Below are 23,506 nucleotides of genomic sequence, written 5' to 3'. Positions count from 1 at the left end.
GTGTGGTAAACTGTACCTACATGAATCCCTGATATACAGGCGAAAAAAAATCAGGCTTGTTGATCTTCACTGGGGCTGAATTCTGCAGTACCTTAGTCTCTGCTTTTGCGACCTCAGCCTGGGAGCTAAAGTGCCATTTTGGAGATCCCCCAGTTAGCGAGGTAACAAAAATCAATTTGCTCTTTGTGTTGCACCTGTGGCTTGTGGTTGTTCCTGCAACCTGCCTGCATCCGCTCACACACCTCGGAATCCTGAAGGTTGGACTTATCTGTAAAGGCTGACTCAAAGAAGGCACTAAATGCCCCAGGTATTTCAGTGACTTTTGCCTCCAGATCCCCTACCCTAGTCAGCACTGGGACCACATATTCCCTAGCCCTCCTTTGGCTGATGATGTACCTCTAGAAACCATTCTGTTGCCCTTCAGATCCCTTGCTAGATTCAACTCCAGATGCACTTTAGCTTTCCTAACCCAATCCCTACATGATCAGACAGGGCTTCTATAACCTTCCCAGATCATCTTCCTCTGCTTCCAACTCTTGCACATTTCCTTTTTGAGATTATTCAGGAGCCCCTTGTTCATAATTTTGGCCTCCTGCCAGCTTTGCTTGACTTACTGCTTCCTCAAGATGAATTATTCTTGAGCTTGAAGAAGCTGATCTCTGAAAATCAAGCAGCTCTCCTAGATCCCTTCTCTGTCCAAGACTATAACCCATGGGATTCTTCCAAGTAAATCCTTGAAGAGCCCAAATTCTGCTCTCCTGAAGTCCAGGGCTGTGGTCCTGCTTTTTTCATTGCTCCCTATTCTCTGGATCTTGAGCCCTAACACTGCATGATCACTGCAGCCAAGGCTGCCATTGAGCTTCACATCAACCACTAATGCTTTGTTATTTGCAAGTAGGAGGTCCAGATCCCTAATCACTTGTGTCAGGAAGTTTTCATGGGTACATTCCAGAAAACTGTCTGATTGTTTGTACCCTGCTGTGCTGTCCCTCCAGCAGACATTTGGCACAGTTCATGGTTCACGGGGAGCAGGGCCAGCAAATGTGAGACTTCTAATAGTTGTCTGAATCAGGCCTTGTCCACTTCTTCTTCCTGATCAGGTGATCTCTAGTAGCCACCCACCACGATGTCACCCTTGCTGATCTGCCCCTAATCCTTAGCCATAGGCTGTCAGCTGGGTCACTGCACATCCCGAAGAACTCCACACATTCCAGCTGCTCTCTGACAGAAAGGGTAATTACTCCTCCTTGACTTCCCAGACTGTCTTTCCTAAACTGCCTGGCTCCATCCACTACAGTACTTCTTGTATGCTGCTCCACTGCACATCCATGATCTCAGAGCTTTACAACCAAGCCTCAAAGGAAAACCTGGGCCATGCTGGACAGGAGCCCAGGCAATGTGCACTAGTCTGCACTTCACCATACATTTCAGTTCTTGTGAGCTATTCTGCTACAACAGTGTGTTATCAATGAGATCATAGCCTTGCAACTCCTAGGAGAAATCTTATTTCTCCCATTTTTTTCTCCCTATTCCATGCATTTGTGCACATGCACTTTAAGGAGACACCTAGTCATGCTGATATCACAGAAGCTGTATGAGGTTTTTTTCCCTAATATACTTCCTTATTTATGTACAAACACTTGAAGAGCATCCCTTTCAGCCCTTTTTTTATTATCACAAAGTCTATCCTGTTCATATTGCTCCTCACAAATTTTGTACCAACCCTTCCCACTGCTTTCTTGGTTGATTATTGATAATTCTTTTGCTTCTTATGTTGTTCCTAATTTGAATCTTTTCTTGTTAGGTTGGCCAGCTGTTTGGCAAAGATGTTTTTATTCCATTTAGTTAGGTGGGCCACATCTCTTCCAAACAGTCCTCAGTCCTTGAAAAGGGTCCCATGGTCATGAAAACCAAGTTCCTTTTGCCAGTGCCAGCTGTACAACCAACTGTGATCAGCAGGATCCATCCACTCCTTCTCACCGCTCTCCCTTTCATTGGGATCAAAGAGAAACCCACCTGGGCCCACATGCCCTTGACCATTACCCTTAGAGTCTACTGGCTACTTTCCAGGACTCCCCTGGTGGTATCATTAATACTCACATGAAAGAGAATCATAGAGTCATAGAATTGTTTAGGTCGGAAAAGACTTTTAAGATCCTCAAGTCCAACCATTACCTAACATTGCCAAGTCTACCATGAAACCATGACCCTAAGCACCACATTTATGCATCTTTTAAATACCTTCAGGGATGGTGACTTAACCATTTCCCTGGGCAGCTTGTCCCCGGGCCCTTTCAGTGAAGATGTTTTTCCTAATATCTGATCTAAACATCCCCTGGTGCAGCTTGAGGCCATTTCCTCTCATATTATCACTTGCTAGTTGTGAAAAAAGACCAATACTCATGTCTCTTCAACCTTCTTTCAGATAGTTGTAGAGAGCAAGAAGGTCTCCCTCCAGCCTCCTTTTCTCCAGGCTGAACAACCCCAGAACCCACAACTGCTTTTCATAAGGCTTGTGGTCCAGCCCCCTCACCAGCTCTGTTGCCCTTCTCTCTCCAGCACCTCAATGTCTTTCTTGTAGTGAGGGGCCCAAAACTGAACATAGGATTTGAGGTGAAGCCTCACCAGTGCCCAGGACCAGGAGGAAATCACTTCCCTGGTCCAGCTGGCCTCACTATTCTTGATGCACGTCAGGATGATGTTTGCCTTCTTGGCCACCTGGGCACACCCTGGCTCACGTTCAGCTGCTGTCAGTCAACACCCCGTTTCTGCCAGGCAGCTTTCCAGCCACTCTTTCCCAAGCCTGTAGCATTGCCTGGGCAGGACCTGGCATTTGGCCTTCTTGAATCTCAAACAGTTGGCCTCAGCCCATCGATTGAGCCAGTTGAGATCCCTCTGTAGAGCCTTCCTACCGTCAAGCAGATTAACACTCCAAACCAACTTGGTGTCATCTCCAGACTTACTGAGGGTGCACTGAATCCCCTCATTAAGATCATTGATAAAGAGATTTAACAGAACTGGCCCCAATACTGAGTCCCAGGGAACACTACTTGTGACTGGCCACCAACAGGATTTTACTCCATTCACCAAAACTCTTTGGGCCTGGCCCTCCAACCATTTCTTTACCCAACAAACGGTATGCCCGTCCAAGCCATGAGTTACCAGCTTCTCCAGGAGAATGCCCGCCTGGACACCTTCCTGTGTAGCCTCATCTAAGTGTTCCTGCTCCAGCAGGGGGATTGGACTAGATGATCTTTTGAGGTCCCTTCCAATCCCTAACATTCTCTGATTCTGTGATTCTGTGAATGTTATGGGAAACAGTGTCAGAGGCTTTATTAAACTCCAGGTAAACACATTTGCCAACTTCCAGTGAACTAGGACCTCCCCAGTTAGCCAGGATTGCTGATAAATTATTGAAAGTGGCTCGGTGAGCACCTCCACCAGCTCCCTCAGAACCCTTGGGTGGATCTCATCTGGCCCTATAGACTTGTGTGTGTCTCAGTGGTGTAGCAGGTTGCTAACCATTTGCTCTTCAATTATTTGGGCTTCATTTTGCTCCCCGTCCCTGTCTTCTGTCTCAGGGAGCTGAGTACCTGGAGCACAACTGGTCTTACCATTGAAGACTAAGGCAAAGAAGGTATTTGGTACCTCAGCCTTCCCCCCGTCCTCTGTCACTGAGTTCCCCCGCACATTTACTCAAGGGTGGAGCTTCTCCTTAGCCCTCCTTTTGTTGCTCATCTATCTACAGAAACATTTTATGTTGCCTTTTATGGCAGTAGCCAGCTTCAGCCTTCTAATGTTCTCCTTGCATAACCTCACAACATCCTTGAGCTTCTCCTGAGTTGCCTGCCCCTTCTTCCAAAGGTCATAAACTCTCCTTGTTTTCCTCAGTTCCAGATGAATCTCTGTGTTCAGCCAGGCCAGTCTTCTTCCTTGACAGCTCATATTTTGGCACATGGGGATGGCCTGCTCCTGTACCCTGAAGATTTCCTTTTTGAGGAATGTCCAGCTTTCCTGGACTCCTTTGTCCTTCAGGACTGCCTCCCAAGGGACTCTCAACCAGCCTCCTAAACAGGTCAAAGTCTACCCTTCAGAAATCCAAGGTAGCAGTTTTGCTGACTGCTCTCCTTACTTCTCCAATAATAGAAAACTCCATCACTTCATGATCGCTATGTCCAGCTGTCACATCACCCACAAGTCCTTCTCTGTTCACAAACAACAGGTCCAGTGGGTGTCTTCCCTAGTCGGCTCACTGACCAGCTGTGTGAGGAAGTTGTCTTACACTCCAGGAACCTCCTGTTTCTTCTCTGTGGTGTTGTATTTCCAGCAGACATCTCTGCCACTCCACACTTGCCTCCCCAACACAACCAGTATTTAAAAGAGAGATATTTAACAGCACCAGTGTCTTTTCTCCCACAGATCCTGTAATACGCAGCATTATGGTTCTGAGAATGAAAAATCCAGCACTGTAACCTCTGCTGCATGCCACACCGAAACAGTAATATATTAACACTGGGTCGTAGCCCGACAAAATGCTTTTAAGATGGCCTAAGCCATAAACCCAGCCCTGCGCTCCCTGCCCCGGCTGCTCCTTCCCCCGGGAGCCTCTCCCTGCACGAGCACGTGGCCGGGGGCAGAACCAGGTTGGGGAACACATCCAGCTGAAAATAAGCTTTTCTTTTTTTTTAATTTTCTTTTTTTCCCCCCAGGATTAGCATTCAGCTGGATTCATTCCCTGATTCAATTCACCTTGCAGCTGCACATGTGCTGGTGCTGGGGCCACCGGCAGACAAATGCTTCTTGAAGCACTTGCGGCAGCAGCCGAGCACAAGGCTCCAGAGAGGCCATTTTTTAAAAAAAAATACACTTAGTTTTCTTTCAAAATTATAAAGAACTGAGACACTTTACGCATAGGCTACAAATAACCCACAGCTTTCCAGCCAGAAGCTCACAGAGTCCCATGACTCCACGGTGGGACATAACCAGGGTGGATGTGCAAGTTCTCTGCCTGCAGAGCTGGGGGCAGACAGGACAGGGCAGGACTGAAGAGGGTGATTTGGGGTCTCTCAGCCCACACACAATCACCCATATCAATTCAGGATCAGAGTTTGAGGTCCCAGCACATCAAATTGCTGGAAAGGGCTGTCAGGCATTGGAACAGGCTGCCCAGGGCAGTTGTGGAGTCACCATCCCTGGAGGGGTTTAAAAAGCATTTAGATGAGGTTCTTAGGGGCACGGTTTAGTGTGAGAGCTAGGTTATGGGGGGACTCAATGATCCTGAGGGTCTTTTCCAACTCAAATGATTTTCTGGTGCTCCTGTATGGCCCATGGTCAGTGGGCTCAGACACCTTGTTTGACAGAGCTCCAAGCCCCTGATTTGCTATGACAGTGCTAAATCTATTCTGTAGTTGCAATTCTTTAGGTGAAGAATGAGCTTGGCATAAGAAGTCACGAGCATTTACCTACTTTCTCATCTTACCTAAAACAGCATGAAAACTTCCTAAGCTACCAAATGACCCTCGGGCACTAACTCTCAGAGCACAGATCATGCACAGTCCTCATGCTCCTGAGTGCTGAAACCAAATTCGAGGTGAAAATGTAGACAGCTTCCTGCAGCACAGAAGGATTTCCCTAAATATTTTGAAATGGCACTAAAAGTATTCATTTTTATCTTTTCCCCCTGCTTTTTATTCAGCTCAACTCCAGGAGACTTTCCAGAGGTGTCATGTAATTCCAAATTGTTGGTATTATTTTAGACCATCCTTTTAAAGCCATATCGTGTCTCTTCATGTAGTATGTTAGGACAGAAACCACTCAAGATGTCATGTGACTGCCTGTATAATCCAAAGTTCTGTGTAGAGAAAAGGAAGAGACAGTTTTTGTAATGAAATGTACCACTGTGACTGGGGGCTGGAGTACCACAATGATATAAACAACATATGGCCCTGTACAAAAACCCAAAGATGGACAAAAGACCATATATTTTGGAGAAGAAAGGAGATGGATGACTGAAATGATTAAGGAGACAAATACAACCTTATTTTCATGTTTCTATTTATCCTGGAAATATAGAACTCGCAGGGTTTCTGAAAGATGGAAGAAACGGAGAACTTGGAAATCCTTTATTCAATCAAGCTATTTGAAATCATTGAACTATTCAATTATTGTTTTTCTGTTTCCAGTTTTGGAAGAAAATGTGGTTCTGGATGCCCTCTTGGGATTGCACACAGGAATAATTAGGAAAAATATCCAGCTTTTGCTCTTCTGTTTTTACACAACTTTTGAATACCATGAGGAAAGAGTTATTTATTGAACTAAGTAGTCGCAGTGTGGGAACATATAAGCTTGTATTTGGAAGTGGGACCACTCTCACAGTTGAACCAAGTAAGTATTGTTATTTTATTTCCAAAAACTGTTAAAATTAAGGTGGGGGAGGAAAAAGTAATCTAATTCTTTGGGTTCACTCTAAGAATTTTCTGCTGGAACAATCCATAAATTGCACTCTCTCCAGCCAGGGTTTCAAGCTGAATCCTCAGGTTGTATCTGCTTAGGAAGGATTTGGAGGAATAACTGGGCTACCTCTATATATCAGCATTACTCCATGATCCCCAAACACTTGGTGGGCACTACTTAAGTTTAACATGTTATAATTTATTTCCAGTCCAGATAGCTCTCTGTCCCAAATTTACTATGCAGTGTCCTATCCTCCAGTGGATTTTCACCACCTCATTTTGAGCAGGAATGCACAGCTCAGTGAAGAGCTGACACTGGAGAGAAGTTCTGAGAAGTTCTTTAGCTCTCTGGTATGACAACTTAGTTTTTGACACAGGCACTACACTGACAGTGTCACCAGGTAAGTAATTCCACTGGTGCAGAGACAGAGGAGGCAGGAGTTTAAATATAATTTTGCTTAACTTTTCAAAGCTGCCTCGTGTCCAAGACCACTCAGAATTAATGAAAATTGGCTACCAAGTTGCCTAGGCTTTGAAAATGCAGCTGTGGTGAGCAGAGATAACAAACATAACAAACCTTAGTTCTTCCTACCTTTATTTGGAATTTGATGAAGTACAAAAAAGGTGGATGTCACCTCAACCTTTTTTGGGGGGAGTGTGAATTTTGGGGCAGTAGGCGAGTGTGTTAGGTTGATCTTTGTTACCCTGAACATCCAGGTGCATACCTTAAGACTTGTTATGATGCTTTTGGAGATCTGCATGCCCTCTAAGTGCTGCAAAAATGTCTCCTGTAATTTTACGTACCTAAAACTTCCTTCTCTCATTCCAGAAGGAGATAGGGCTCTCTTAGTTGCTGCCTAATATCTTTGCAGGTCTGTAAGATACATGCATGGGAATAAATGTCTGTTTTGGAACAATTTAACTCCACCCCCAATTCCAAAGGGACAAAGGAATAAAAAGTTATCCTGAAGAAATATCTGTTCCTTCCAAACAGCGAATCATCAGTTGTAAATGTAGGACCACAAGAAACTGCCAGATTCCATTGTTTTAACATCAGTCAATATTGATTTGAAGATGGTACTTGTCAAAAAAAAAAAAAAAAAAAAGTCAAATATTCCATAGAGAAGACTAGAATTTGGCAAGAAAAAACAACCAACAAAACAGCCTAAGAGCTGGCAGGTAGAAGACTGAATTTCCAATTCAGACATTTACAGAATTGCTTATATGATAGTCTGTCTCACAGAAAGTGACTGATATTTTTTTTTAAAAAAAAAGTTTAGCATGTTGGTTTTCCTGCTGACAAGAAAAGACTTGTTTCTAATTAGCTGAAGGTAGCATATTGCTCATTGATTGCAGGAAGATATTATTGGTTTAAGGAAATATTTACAGTACATTACTCAAAATTCTGAAACATCTTCACTGACTTTCCAACGATTCAGGTTAGACAACAATTCATCTGACAAAATAAAGCTATAGCCTTGTCTTCTCCACTACCCTGAAATCTTTAAATCCTTCTGTCTCTGTTTTTCTTGCCTATCTGTCTTCTCTGACACCTTGATGCAAAATTACATGAAACTTTAGCTGAGAGAAGTTTCCATGCTGTTCAGTGATTTCTCTTTTTCAGGATAGGATGACATTTTTAAAGATGCACAAAGACTTTAGAGTTATGTTTGACAGTAAAAGATAATAGGCCTTAGCCATCTAAGAAACTCAGTGTCTGTTGAAATAATCAATAAGTTGAAACCAAAATTTGCAGAATGTGAGCCCTTTGTTGCTAAATTTAGATTTCACAGGATCACAGAATCACAGGATGGTTGGGGTTCAAAGGGACCTCTGGAGGTCATCTAGTCCAGCCCACCTGCTAAAGCAGGTTCACCCAGAGTAGATTGCACAGGATTTCTTTGGGAGATACTAATATGCATTTGAAGATGCTAAGAACGGATGTACTTTATTACCTGAATCTTTTGAGAATCATCAAACATGAAATTACATTGAAAACATCCATTAGTAGTTACCATAGGATATTCAAGGCATGTTCTCCTCTTGATGGCTTAGTTAAGGACAGATAATGTTTTTGGTTTGGTTTGGTTTGGTTTGTTCTAGATAAAACCTTAATTAAGAAAACTAAGGCCCATAACATTGTGGAATAGATAGCTCTTTCCATGACTTTGTAAGTTTAAAGGGAAAAAGAATACAACTTTTTTGTGCTAATAAAATGCTGCTGCCAGAACATAATATAAAAATCCCTCCCAAATTCAAGCAGTGGCAGGAATTTATGGCTGTATTTTCAGGTAATGCAAAGTAGTGGGATTCAGTTGAGGCTTCTGGAGTCTCATGTGGAAATAATTCTGCTTTAACTACAGTTGCACAGTGTGCACTTGTTTTTGCTGAGGATCTTAACCAGTGAGTTATGCCAGAGAAGCGACTTGCTGGTACACTGGCTGTTGGCAAATACTGGAGATCAGAAAACATGAAAGGCCTTTAAAGATCTTCTCAGATAACAAAGAATGCACAGTACTAAGAAGGTCTGGCAAAACCATGTTACAGCACCTGGAAAGGAAATGTATGTCAGAAGAAAAGCAAAATGAGCCTTTTTTGATTTACGTGTCTTAACTGTGTGTAACTGCTGCTCTGGTTTTTGGGAAGGGGACTCAACTGACCGTGGAGCCAGGTAGGTATTTCTTGTGCTTTAACCTCTTCCGAGTTGTTATTGTTTGGATTTTCCCTTTTTTTCCTTTTCTTCCTCCTAAAATTCAGGCAGTCATCCTCTTATGTTTTAAAGCCACTAATTAGGCACTTTCTATGCATAACTTCTTGATATGCACTTAGAAAATTTAGGTCCAAAACCATGCTGATCATATTTTTGGGGATTTTCTAAAGAATTTGGGATCCAAAATGGCAAGTCCTGGCTGCTATAATGCTGAATTTCCTTGGGACCTCACAGCTGTCCACTTACTGAGGCGTCCTAATAATCTTTTCATAGTAATGGTTAGATTTCAAAACCATGCTTGAACAGTCTGAAGGGAACTAAAGGGCTCGTGGAGACTGACATTTAAGTTCCTAAGAATTTCTATTTGTCAGAGTTAGAAAGACGGCACTGAGGGGACAGAAAGATAATATACAAAAGCATTAAATGGAATCTTATGCAATGTTTCTGTACTAGCTTAATCTTACTAAACTGCTCACAGTTTGAGTTTACCCGAATAGGTCAAATGAAGTCAATGAATGTTGACTTGGAGTCATGGAGTTGTGCCTGTTTCCATCTACCTTTTATGTATTTATGTATTTATGTATTTATGTATTTATGTATTTATGTATTTAGGTATTTAGGTATTTAGGTATTTAGGTATATAGTTATTTATGTATTTATGTATGGTAGAGTATTGCTTGGCTTTCACCTCAGTTCAGTATTGAAGTGTGGGTGGTGGGAGAAATGGAGTAAAATCAGGGCCCCTTGAATAGAAATTGAAAAAATACCCTGTGATGAACAAGATATTAGACCTGAGGAACCTCTTGTCCAGGCTGCAAGGCAGATGCTATGCAAAATTCAAGGCCTACTGCACCCTTTTTTAGCAAAAAGGCCCATCAGGATGCTTCTGTCAAATTGGATGTGTAAATCTTTTTTGATGTGTCCCAGCCTTTCCTAAGCTGAGCCCTTTTTGGCAAGGAAGACTATTAGATGATTCCCGTCATTGTCATGTTTTCATTATAATTCATGTTGCTAATATTGTTCTGACATTGGTATGTGGAATCGCACTAGTTTCTCCACATATGTCCTGAGGGCAAAGATTTTATCTTTTTTAAAAATACTTGTTTTCTGAAAAGACATCCCCTTCAAGTCTGAACAATCTTACTTCATTACTTGCACGTCGTATGAGAAATTCTCCGAGGAAGCTGATGCTACATGGTTGAAATTCAGGTTTTTGCCATTTCAAGCCTTTGTCATTCATGTATATTGCTTAGAACTGAGAATTCAACTCTAAAATTATTTCATAACAGAAAAAAATACATCTGAAAGTTTTGGAGTAACTCTCCTGAAAGATGCATGAGAGAGAAAGGATACCAAATCCTATGAGAACTTGTAAGCATCTTTTAGGTTGTTTTAAAACACCAGTTTTAGGGCACATTTTTCATTCCTTAATGTTTGTTGTAGTGTTGTACCTAAAGAATCACCACTGACGGTCATTATACTAATCTAAGGAAGACTGTAAGAGGGCTTGTCCAGGGATGTCAAGTTCATAGGCTTTGAGGTGTTCTTCCCTTCATTTTGCTATACAAATTTTGCATTATACATCTACCTGCCACTGGAGCTGTGGGACTAACAATATGGCACAGCACGTAGATGAGAAAGGTCACACATTTAGAACAGGCACAAGAACTTCTGTTGAACTGACTACCCATCATGTTCTCTTTCATAGTCTCCAGACTGGGTTGGAATATCTTACAACGTGTGCAATGTCTAGTGAGGAAAACCTTCCCCACAACTGATAGTTCTTGACCTTATCAGAAACTCCTGGAGAAGTGGAGATAAGCAATTCATAGACTTTTATTGAGTCTTTCCTATCTTCCCACCTTAGAGGCAAAAATCCTTACTGCATCTGAGCACTTGTTATTGAAAAAAACCAACCTTGTCCCCCACTCCAGCAGCTGTATTTCATTTCCGCAAATAATGTCACTCATTGGCGTAACCTTGCACAACAGGGAAGCAACAAACTGACTTCTCTTTGCCCTATTGCTCTTGCTATGGTTAGGCCTTTTAGCCACATCAAAACAAGATTTGGGGGAGGGGAGGGAGAGTAAAGAAAAACCAGTTATTCCCTCATGTCTCATGCATATACAAGACAGTCCTTGACAGAAGTGTTATTTTTAGGAATCAAATTGTTGAAAAAGCAGAATAATTTGACTCTTGTAGTGGCATGTATAGAATTTCTCTTCTCATTTGCAGGTCTCTCACAAAATAAAGAATTCACATATAGGCACAAGCTTTGGCAAAAGGAAACTGTGGAATTAAAGCTTCCTTAAAAAATCTACTCTCATAGAGCCTTTCTGTCTCTGATCTGGTCTTCTAGAAGCAGCAGCAAGAAATAATGACCCCAGAAAAGAAAGGCAGTTAGTAACTGACAATGCTAGGGACTAGTCACAGTTGGAGTATATATGAACTTCAGGTGACTTAACACTCAGGCAAGCTTTTGCAATAAAATATTATTATTATTATTATTATTATTATTATTATTATTATTATTATTATTATTATTATTATTATTATTATTTTCAGCCAGTCAAAAAAGTTCAGTCCCAGAAGTCGTTGTGATGAAATCAAAGAAACTGGAAGATGATGGCAGAATTGGGAAAGCGGCTTGTTTGGCAAGGAATTCCTATACAAAGAATATCAGCTTGGAGATGTCCTCTAATAAGGTCGTATATGAAATAAATACACCCATTTTGACATCGGAGGGGTTATACAATACTATTCAGGTGGTCAATGTGACAGAAAGCACAGAGGTGACCTGCTCGGCCAAGTTCAACAACAGCACCATTACAGCCAGCACAACATCGCCAGGTACAATGTTGTGGTACAGCCACAACTTATTTCTAAATGTAGCATATTCTAGAGCTTGCTGTTTCTCCTGCTAGTAAGTATTGCCCTGGCTAACCAGCATAAGTGAGAAAGACATCTGGTACATAAGCAGAGAGAGCTGAAAGTTATTTAAAAGCATCTAAAATAAATGGTCTTAACTCTTTGAGAACCTGGAGTTGCTTTTTTGGGAGGAAAAGGGTGGGGCATGGAAACACAATTTTTTAAAAAAACGTACGTGTACTTAAGACTAAATACTTTAACACACAGCAACAAACCTCCTAGAGCACAGCATGAAATAGTCTTTCTAAAAACAACAAAAAATTAAAGTGCTGGTGTGTTGTTTTTTGGGGGGGTTGTTTGTTTAGTTGGTTGGTTTTGTTTGTTTGTTTGTTTTTTCATAAGGAAAAAAAATATCTTGGGGGACTGTTTTTGTCATCATGAAGCTCATTCAAATAGTAAAACCAACACAACTCAGCAATTCTTTTGTTTCCTAGAATTGCATGGAGAAATTTTCTCCTCAAATTAATGCTAAAATTAGTGATCAATCACCTGAGCCTCAGACTTCACTGACTACATATTCCAATCGGAAGGATCATTTGAACGTTTTGTTAAATCCTTTTTAAAATTTGGATATCGTTTATAATGTCTTTTCTTTATCATGCTACAGAAGAGGAGGCTGAAGAACCAGTAACAGAGAAGGTTTGCAACACCACAGACACCTCTGCACAAGGTTAGTTACCTAAATCGATTGTGAAGTTAAATTACTTTGTCAGGGATAAATGCATGGAAATGTATTTTCTCAGGGGTAGAGGAATCAGAATAAAACATCTTCACAAAACACCACCTGCTTTTTCAAGGTAGGTAGTTTAGTAACAGGCAAACAATAGGAAGCAAAATCCAGCCTAGACAGACATGCTCCTCTCCTGTTGCTGCCATGTTTCTCTAGAATATTTTCCTTTGCTGCTGTTTCTTTCCTTAAAACTATTACCTGTGTTTTTTTTCCACTTTCTGCCAATATCACAATATCCAAATCTAGACCATGATCTCTCCCATCTTTTCTCTGTCACTAAGCAGATAACAAAGTGGAGAAAGCAAACATGTTGTCTATGGCTGTGTTGGGTTTGAGAGTCCTGCTGGCAAAAAGCATCGCCTTCAATACACTCATGAGTATCAAGTTGTTTCTTTTCTGAGGTAAGGAAGCACATAGCTTGCTATGTACCAATACTGGAAGCTTATACCAGGAATGAGCGCCTGTATTTGTGCACTTCTCTAACACCACAAGCAGTGATACCACTTAATCTGCTCCTGTTTCTGTTAAATAACTCTTGTAGGAAACAACAACAACAAACCAAACAAACCCCAAAATACAGCCCCCTCTCCCCCCCTCAAACCACAAACAAAACAGCCCCTTCCTGTACAAAAAGCTCAGTGCTTGGTGGCTGGTCCCCAAATTTTCTTTGCAGCAAATTTGCTTTCCTCAGGTATTACCTGAAGTGCCTAAGACATCTCATTGACAACTTCAAATAGCAGAACACAAAGCCTGGAGAAAAATCAAGACGAAGAAGGAGTCAAAAGCAAGGCTTCCAAAACACAAACATGTGAAGTGGTGGGAGGAAAGAGAGGAGAGGGGGAGGATTTTTAAATTAAGGTATCCAAAGAGGCAAAAAATAGTTCAGCCTAAGTTGTGTGAGTCTACTTGTCTTGAGCTGACAGCTACCGAACAGTGGCACGTAGGCCCAGTTGCATTAAACATAGTCTAAAACAGACTTTGCTCTTCCAGACGGTGGGGAAGCAAGGCAACAGCGATCTGAAGAACAGCAGGAGAGAACATGTACCCGCAGCACAATGGGTCCAACAGCCAATATCAAATCTGCTGGCAGTAACCATCCGGAACACAACACAGCACCCTCCCCTTTAGACATTTTATACTGCTGAATCCTGCCTAGCTAGTTTATTTAGTTTTAAGCGTTGCAACTGCTTTTGCTATTTCTTTTTCTCTATGAACTGAGAATAGTGTATTTTTCCTCATCTCCCTGCTAGGTAGAAATTGATCTCTCCATTCTTCTAGCTTTTGCAGCCAACCTGCTTCAATAGTTCTAAAAAATTCAAACCTCACTCTGGATGTGACCCTTTTAAAACACCTTTTACAGCCTTTTGCATTCCTATCTGTGGAACTCGTGTTACTGCTGAGAGAATTCAGGCACAGTAGACGCTATTTATAACTTTAATGTCTTTTAGGTGGCTTTGATAACAATAGTTTTCTAGTGTAGATGAGAAGATCTGTATTGGATCTGAAGTGATTCACTTCAACCAGATAATGTTCAAATATAGGAGCATTTCTTTATTAAACCTGTATTTCTTATGCAAAGTGTATGGCACATGCATTTTTGGTTATTGTAGTAGTGACCAAAATAAAGTTTTACTAAACCAAAATGTTGTGGTTTGTTCTGTGTTTTCTGTTCTGAATTTGGGCTAGAGACTGCAGAAATCCAACTGTCCAAATGACCAGTGAGATTAGAAATGCAGCTTTGATAACCTAGATTTCTTGTAGGCTGAATTTGTTTTTTCTAGACTTCATACAGGGAAGCAGATTTGGCACATTAGGAAGCCGCAGTGAGGCCATGAATTCTAGACTTAGGTTTTGTCTTTCAGGCCACTCTGAAGAGACCTCAGCAAAATATTTTTGCATCATAGCAAAAAAAGACACACGTCAGTTAAGAGGTAGCTTTATATGAGCATGAAAAAGGAAAATGAACATAACATAAGAGAAGAAAATGTGCTGTTTTTTTCCACTCGTTGATACTAAGAAGAGGTCAACAGGAAATAATGTATGGTGGTTTAATGGAGCGATAGTTTCCATAGCAACTTGGTTATTAGTCAAAAAGACCCCAACACACACAGTCACTGACTCACCTCTCTCTCACAAGCAACAGGCAGGATGCTGTGGTCAACATTTTTGACTAAGTCACATCATGCAAGATTAACTCCCCCTTGTTTTGAAAAACAAGTTAACCACATCCTGAAGGGGAAATAAGGTTTTTCACATACTGACTGACTTACTGCTGGCTTCAAGACAGCCTCTGCAAAGTGCATAGTAAGGTCTGTTTAATTAAGGTTAGGTTAGTCTCTCAGACCCTGCAGACACCTGGAGGAAGACCCTCACCCTATGCAGAAGATAAGTGAAATTTGCATGGCAAATCTTATTTAGTGCATTTTACCACTCTAATGTAAATCAGGAGGACTTGTTCACTAGTATTTTTGTCCTCAGTTTCTGCTGAAACACTGAAACTTTTAATCTTCTACTCCATACCTTTTCCCTTTCTTTCAGGCAAAGCTCAGCCTTGGAGTACCATTTCTGTGTCTCTGTGCAAATCGAGGAATGACATTTTCCTGAGAAGCCCTTGGTTGTGCCTGAGAACTTTGGCAGGATCAAAATCCTGCAGCATTCCACAAGCAAATAGAGGGATCTAAAATAGTGTGACTACCTAGGGATGGCATTGACTCATACATAAATGTATCAGGCAGATAGAGACATCAGTCTTTATTATTTCAAACACCCAACCACATTGGCATAGGACACCAGAGCCTCCATTTCTATCGCTAAGAGATTCATGACCTGAGTGATACCTCCGTGGTCAAATTTTTCAGACCTGCTTGTGCACCACTGGGAAACCGAAACATCTGTGCCCTCACTAACCCTCTAAAACGTCAGTCACCCAAGTCTCTGTTACTAGGTCTCCATCAAAAGAGAAGAGAAACTGGTGTCTTTGAAGAGATGGTTTGAAGTTTTCAGCTCTGTGGATCATGAGGAGGGAATACTCATCCATCGGTCTCTTACCACAGTCTTTCACTCACCCACAGTGACCAGAATGACTCCCCATTAGAGTGGGCTAGCCTGGTGTCCAGGCCTGTGGCTCCCCTAATGCTTCATTTTGGGTCAGACTATGTGAATTGAGAGATCTGTGTCACAGCTGGCCAAAATAATGTTTGTGATACATGATGATGCTAAGGATGGATACTGAAGACAGCCCAGGCATCCTCATACTGAAGCCAAACTGGACACAGTCTGGTTTTCTCACTTTATCTGGAGGAAACAATTTTGTTGGCCATGTCTCACCTCCTTCTGGAAGGAAAGGATTAGCTTCCTGTGGCAAGGAGCAACCTATGCTGTCTTAGACTAACTGGAGATAAGGAGGAACTGGGAACATTGACATTTCACTCCTGTCCATCTGACTACACCATTTTTGCCTAAGGGAGTATTCTTCAAACTTAGGTCTGGCCTAGGGTTAAGCAACTGTTCCCAACACTGTTGCTGTTCTCAGAATAAGAACAACCTTCTGAGATCCATTCATCCAAAGCAGAAGCTTGCTTTTAAGTTTCTCCAAACAGTATTCTCTCTCCACCCAGTGTTAGAGCCTAGAAACAGCTGGTGTGAACATCTGTCTTCATATGCAAGTGCATATATCCAAGCTGCAGAGTCTGTGGATTTATGTCTTTCTTTGTTGACATTAATGCTCATGGCTCTTTGCAATGGTACATTTCTCTCTATCTTCATATCTTCTAACTTTCTATCCAGCAGGTCTGGGCCATGCTAAGTTACACAACAAATGTACCTGCCTCAAGGTTTGTTTGGAGTTTCTGATTTACACTCTTTCTCCTTAATTCAGCCATAAAAGAAGATGTTCATCTGGTACATTCCAGTCAACAGCGTGCCCGTAACCACTAAAGCTATAATTGAAGTCTACTAGAAGTTTCTAGATAAGTTTAAAAATACTTGGGAAGGATCTCATTAAGAGATCACCAAAATTATCACTCGAGCAAAGAGAATCAACAAGGCAAGTCCTTCACTAGTGAAGTTCTCCACAATTTGCTCAGAATAACTGCTCTAAGGTGTCCTCCCACTTTCTCTGCCATGTGTCAACAAGGGACTTTTTTCTTCCCTTACCTGGTACCTTGCTTTATGAAACCTTCTGTCTGCCATCAACAGAAGTTGCAGCTTTAAAGGTAAAAAAAGTAAAAGGTAGGAAGAAGTCTGATGTTCCTGTGCTTATTATTCTTATTCAAAGCAAGCTGGTTGCCTGCACTTCTCCCTCTGCCTCCTGCTTTCCAATACCAAGAGACAGGATGGCAATTGAAGAAAACAGCTGCAATTTCAATATAGAAAGTCCTGAGGAGTCCAAACCAGGTGCAAAGTGAAGCTGTAACAGATGAGTCACAACATATCTGGGGGATTGTGCCCTTTCAGCATTGCAGCTGGTGCTGCAGGGCTGCTACAGATGTCCAGAGTGACACAGAAGACAAATAGTGTCAGTACCTAGTTTGGAATCCTGGAAAAGGACTCTCTTGAAGAAGAGGTTTCTTTCTTCTGTGTACCTTGTTGATCCTAAGATGTTCATTCATAAGACAGGATAAGGAGTGAAGAGTTTAAAATGTCCTCAAGATCTGCTGTAATTGGGCAACTAAAGTCCTTCGCAGCTTTTAAGTTCAAGATACTTTGTATCCTCAGGGAGTCCAGCATCAGAAACAGTATTCTCCAACTTCTGCAAATACTTGGCCCAACATGTTGAATAATTCAGCTCTTTTCTTTAGAGGATTCCAACAAGTAAGTCTGGGATGGTTCAGGACAGACACCCTATAATGCACCCTTCCCTACTAAGTATGTGGAAGAAAATACTAACACAAAGTTTTATTGCTTTAGTTTTCCTGAGTGTTTCCAAGTCTTGCTACATCTGCTGCAGCACAATCCTGTTTTCAATGAAGAGCTTAAGGAATCAGTTTTACCATCAGTACTTTTATTTACACAAAATGGCAATATTTACAATACTTAATCAAACAATTATGTCATATGACAGCTTTATGTAAATTTAAGTAATTTTGTTGCACATTTCAAATGGTTCTATAGACTTGTATTTTTTATTATATTTCAAAAACTTCCACTTTTGTGTAGGCATCATCATTGCTAACAGTGTCTTCTCCCAGTTTAAGTCTGCAAGTCTTTTCTAACAGCTACCAAGCCTCATGGGTATTTCCTGGCAAAAGTTTACAGCTCATTGTATGTAAAATGTATGTCTTCACCTTTCTATTGGAATCTGTTGCTTGTCCTTTTGGCAGCTTCTCCAAGTTGCAACTGCTTCTAAGAGGCCAGTTGTCTTTAACTGCATGCTATAGGTTGGATGGGAATGCAGAGAAGTTCAAAGAGCCAAATACTTCTCAAAAGATGGAACATCTGCATTTCTACTGACCAGTGATAGCTGCAGTTCTTCAAATATAAGAGCTTCACTAATCCCTCTGACAGAAAGCAGATAACTGCCTGATAAAAGCAAGGTGTTGTATGCCATGCATTTTTGCAGACTATTCTGGTTTTACGGAGGGTGAAACTGCTGTAGCAACCAGGAACTTCGAGACTTGACTGTCAAAAGATTCTACCACCAAACAGCATCTCAGCCCTTTTGCTCTCAGCAGGTCATAGCGCAGTATGTATTGTGTCTTCTCACTATAGGACACGTGCCATCCACAATGTGAACTTAAATAAATCCTTTTAAGTACTTTCAGGCAAATGTTCACCCCCAGCAAATCAAGCTTGATCTTATTTCCCCTTGCTGGGGCTCGCAGGTATATGCTGTCTAACACCTGTGTGTCCTTTCTGTCTGAGTAAGTCAAAATGGTGATAGCTCTCTCCTATGGCAGAGAACATTAAAGGCACCTGAAGTGAATAAACATATTTTCAAAAGGTTAATTGGAAAAGAATGATGAAAACAAGGAAAACTGAATAGCAGAGAGACTATTTTATTTTGTATTTTCATTGATATATGTGTAGAGGAGTGTATGTTCTTCCAGCCTATAAATTTCTTGCTTCTATAGAAATGTATAGGACCATCCCAGGCAAGATTAAGTATCTTGAGAATTTCAGTGCCCAGCCTCCCACAAGACACAAAGGATGGTAAAGCTTCACAGCCAGAAAGGCTCTGGCAGCACAAGGCAGGACTCCCAGTCTCATTTCTTTAGTGTCTTGGCTTTCTCAGAACCAGGAAGAATGTCACAGAAAGGGAGAAGTTCAGGGACAGCATCAACACCTCTGTATATAGACTACCAGAGAAAAGTGCTTAGGCCAGACTGAAATGGCGTACAGGGTTTTGTATCCTCTGGCAAACAGTGACAGCACAAATACATACTTACTCCAACCATATCCCCTGCAGCGCTCCAGGCTGGGCACAGAGTGGCTGGAGAGCAGCCAGGCAGAAAGGGACTCAACATGAGCCAACAGTGTGCCCAGGTGGCCAAGAAGGCCAATGGTGTCCTGTCCTGTCCTGTATCAAACCAGCGTGGTCAGCAGGACAAGGGCAGTGATCCTTCCCCTGTGCTCTGCATTGGGGAGGCCACACCTGGAGTATTGTGTTCAGTTCTGGGCCCCTCAGTTCAGGAAAGACATTGAAGTGCTGGAGCGGGTCCAGAGAAGAGCAACAAGACTGGGGAAGGGACTTGAACACAAGCCCTATGGGGAGAGGCTGAGGGAGCTGGGCTTGTTTAGTCTGGAGAAGAGGAGGCTTAGAGCTGAGCTCATCCCTCTCTAGAACTACCTGAAGGGCAGTTCTAGCCAGGTGGGGATTGGTCTCTTCTCCCAGGCAGTTAGCAATAGGACAAGGGGGCATGGGCTTCAACTCTGCCAGGGGAAATTTAGGCTGGAGATTAGAAAGCAATTCTTGGAGAGAGAGTGGTCAGGCATTGCAATGGCTGCCCAGGGAGGGGCTGGACTCACCGGCCCTGGAGGTTGTTAAACTGAGATTGGACATGGCACTTAGTGCCATGATCTAGTAAATGGACTGGAGTTGGACCAAGGGTTGGACTGGATGATCTCTGAGGGCTTTTCCAAACCAGTCGATTCTGTGATATGTAAAAAAAACCCAAACCAAAACAAAACAAAAGGAACACCTATCTGGATTCCTTTCCAACTCAATGAACATATCAAAGTCTCAGTCTTACCCTTGCAGAAAATCTCATTTCTTCCTTTTTTTGTGTGTGTGTGTGATGTCCTAGTGTCTTCTAGGGCTACAATACTTCCTCACCTTCAAGTCTTTAAACTGCTTATGTAGACAGCACATCAGGCCGACTTTGGGTTTATTTAGCACTTGCTTGCTAAAGGAGAGTAGGAATGTTTGCTGAAAATTGCTCTTAAATTGAGTTTGGATGTGATATGGCTAATGATGCTTATTTTTTACTACTCTAAAACCCAGCTGGGTGTAAGAGCTATGTCTGTGATTATTATTGCATGTGCTTGTATCCTTTTGTGTAAGGGTTGCATGAACAGCATACATATACTTTAAAGGTTACACAAAGCAAACTCAGAATTTCTAGGGGTTTTAGCTTGGTAAAAGTAATTGAAATGCATGAAGATGAGGTGAAAAAAAATACCCTTTTTCTTTTTCTTAAATCAAATTCCATTAGTGTATTCTTTTACATTTAATCTTTATAATTGAGATGGTAAACCAGACTTTATTTCACTTTCTGGTCATATAACCTTTTTCAGAAGATAAATCCTTTGTTGTCTTGTTATGACTTTAAACAACACCAAACTTCATGAAAATGGTAAATATTAAATAGCTTTTTGTACAGCTGAATCCTTCTGTTGTCTTACACAGTATTAAAAATACAATATAACAAAGATATTGCTGCACTCTGCTGGGCATAGTCTGACCTGTCTGTTCTGTTTCCCCTAAATGCTAAAAAGTTTCTGATAAAATTATAGTGATGTAAACTGAATATCCTTCCTTGATCTCTCCTGCTACCTGCTGGTCAAAGTGTTTATTGTTCTGACATTTTCAATTTGATGAAATCCAGAAACTAGGTCAAATGGAAAAGAAATGAACACCCAAACGCCACAGTAAGTGTTGTCTCTGCACATGCCACAAATTAAACTTCTTTGTTCTCCATTTGCATTCTTGCCTTGCCAGCAGGTGCAGATGAAAAGCCTTGCTATGCAATATAGAGACTTTAGAAAGTCCATTGCCAGGAATACACAGGTGAAAGAAGACGAACAGCTGAACTGAGATTCAAAGAAGTTTTATCAAAAGGTACAAGCTAATATAGTTGCAGACTTGTAAGTTAATTGTAACAGAAGAAATCGAGTAGAATGCAGGAAACAGTCGCAGTGTTGCTCTTGAAATTCATTAATATTTCTAAGGGAGCTTTAAACTGCAAATTATTCAAGAAACTCAGTGGTCACAATGTCCTAGGCTGGGGGAAGGATGTCTTGCTGGGATTAAGGAATGTCTTTGTGCCCTGAAAAGCTGTTATGTCTAAAGCAGGCTGGGCTCTTCCAAAGGTTTGGATGCCCTGCTAAACAAGGAGGAAGAGCAAAACAGCAAGGGATGTGATGCAAACAATCTGGCTTCAGGCAATGAAGACACTGATAAGAAGATGGATGAATACAAGTGCCAAAATATCTGGTGCCCTGTGATAAGGACATTGGAGGGCAAATAGTTGCGTTCAGGAAGGCTATAGATGAGATGCACTCAGGAGCTGTTTTCTTCTGGTGAGGATCTCTGCTCCTTTGAACTCGGAGGTTTTCTGCTGAGGGGTTTCTCACTGTGGAAGGACCAAGCCACGTCAACTCCATCAAGCTCTGCCTGTGGACATGGCCATTTCTGGAAACAGGTGAGTCTGTCTGCCAGGAGTTTTGCATGCCACAAAACAGTGTTTATAATACTTCCTTAATTTAATTGAACTGGGAATTCAGGGTGGAATCCTTCTTTTCATTAGGTATACTCCAGTCACAATAATGACTATACTGAGGGCTGTGGTTTGAACAGATGTAATCAGGTTTAGTGGTACACTCAATCAAGGGGATGCTGGATCTTAAAGGACTGGCCTTAGAGGTGGTAAATTGCTAGAGGCCTCTGGTAAAATGATGTTCACTATGTTCACTATTTGGTGGTCACTATGTGTGAAATAGGAGAAATTAAATTCCTTAAAACTTCTTATGCACCCAAATGCTGCAGGGACTTGAAGGAGGATGGAATGACTTAAACAGAACGACAAAACTGCTCTCTTCTTGCTTTTAATTCTGTTCCATTTATATATTTTATAGTAGCATCAGTGGAAGAATTTCCATTTGTTGAAAAAAAATGGTGTATTAGGAACTCTGGGTGAGATGTTTAAAACTGTTGAGTTATTTGATCTGCTGCTTTTCATCCTATAATGAACTGGGCAGTTTTTCCTTCCCACATCTCAGACAGCTTTTAGTTGAAAATCTTTGACTTCAGTGGGCTTTGCTCATACAAGGTATCTTGAAAAGCTGTATATAAATATTTTTTTGCATGGAGATGTACAAAGGTCTCCCACCACTAAAATTATCATTTGAAAAAGAATGAATCCTCCCATTCCTTCCTCTGTCCCACCTTCCCTCCCTCCTTTTCTCACTTTCTGCCTCTTCTTCTTTCCTTCTTTCCTTACTATGTTGTCCAGTACTTCTGGAACCTGGGAATGGCACTCAGAAAAATTCCAAATGCAAACTGTGCTCCGGTTGACTTACAGATAAAAATTGTTCTGGACATGGTAAGAAGGGATTTTTTTTGTTATGAAGTGGTGTTACACTGTGATGCTAGGAGTTGGAAAGGAATTTACTGCTGCACAGGAACCATATATACCTTTCAATTCAGCCACTGTGAGTAAAAACGTAATCCCTGCTGTGTTTGCTACTCAAGAAAAAATCTGGTGACCTGCTGGTTCTAATTTTTTTATTATTTCACTTGCTGCAAGTAAATGTGCTTGAGGCTGCTTGGCTGGGGTGGAACTGATTGGCTAAACTATTCTGGAAGAGGTGCCCAGATGTCAATCCTGAATATCCATTTAAAATGTTTTTCTTCTCTATGGAGTGTGACTCAGAAAGAAAGATTGCATTCATTAGAAAAAGTGAAGTTTTAGAATAAATGTTCTTTTTGCTCTAAAGAAAATCTGCACATATTCAGTTATTTTAAAAGAGTTGCTGCAGAATTATTTATTTCATCACAATTATGTCAGTTATCTTTTCTCAGCAGACAAAGGTATGTCTGTTTTTTTCAGATGCTGTTCATTTTAATGGATTTTTCATGGCTCTGAATATTTAATCCCAGCATATAATTGTCAAGTTGCTTTAAAATAAAAAATTTGGATATTTCCATGTGATAAAGAATAGTCAAGATTCATGATGTGCAATGAAAACATGTTAAATTTCAGGAGAGGATGGAAGTCATGTTTTTGTAAAGGGCTGAGCTGCTGTGGGCGTGATGATAGAGAAGCTGATATTCTTGTGTGGAATATATCTAAGACTTCATTCAGGTAAGCTGCTCCGTTTTTAGCTAGAGAAATATGAGGATGGTATTTCCAAGAGCCTTGCTCCCATTTAAAATTCCCAAACATGAAAAAAATGACAGGAGTACAAATCACAAATCACTTCTCTGTCAAATATAGCAGCCAGTTTTGCGAAGTAAAAGGAAGATAA

General features: G+C 41.2%; 1 protein-coding gene and 1 gene segment (V, D, J or C); both read left to right on the top strand.

Moving 5' to 3' along the window:
• Window positions 1-23,506, top strand: part of LOC309449223 (T cell receptor alpha chain MC.7.G5-like) — a gene marked incomplete at its 5' end in the record, with an annotated part of 441,544 nt that overhangs the window by 352,569 nt on the left and 65,469 nt on the right. The gene's annotated exons all lie outside the window — the stretch shown is intronic.
• LOC309449077 (T cell receptor delta constant-like) lies at window positions 5,904-14,414 on the top strand. The segment is given in 5 exons: window positions 5,904-6,384; window positions 11,728-12,012; window positions 12,698-12,760; window positions 13,105-13,221; window positions 13,811-14,414.

The sequence above is a fragment of the Streptopelia decaocto genome, assembly GCF_964273445.1.
Source record: "Streptopelia decaocto genome assembly, chromosome: 22".
NCBI classification, from domain to species: Eukaryota; Metazoa; Chordata; class Aves; order Columbiformes; family Columbidae; genus Streptopelia; species Streptopelia decaocto.
This window is presented reverse-complemented; position numbering and strand designations above follow the sequence as displayed.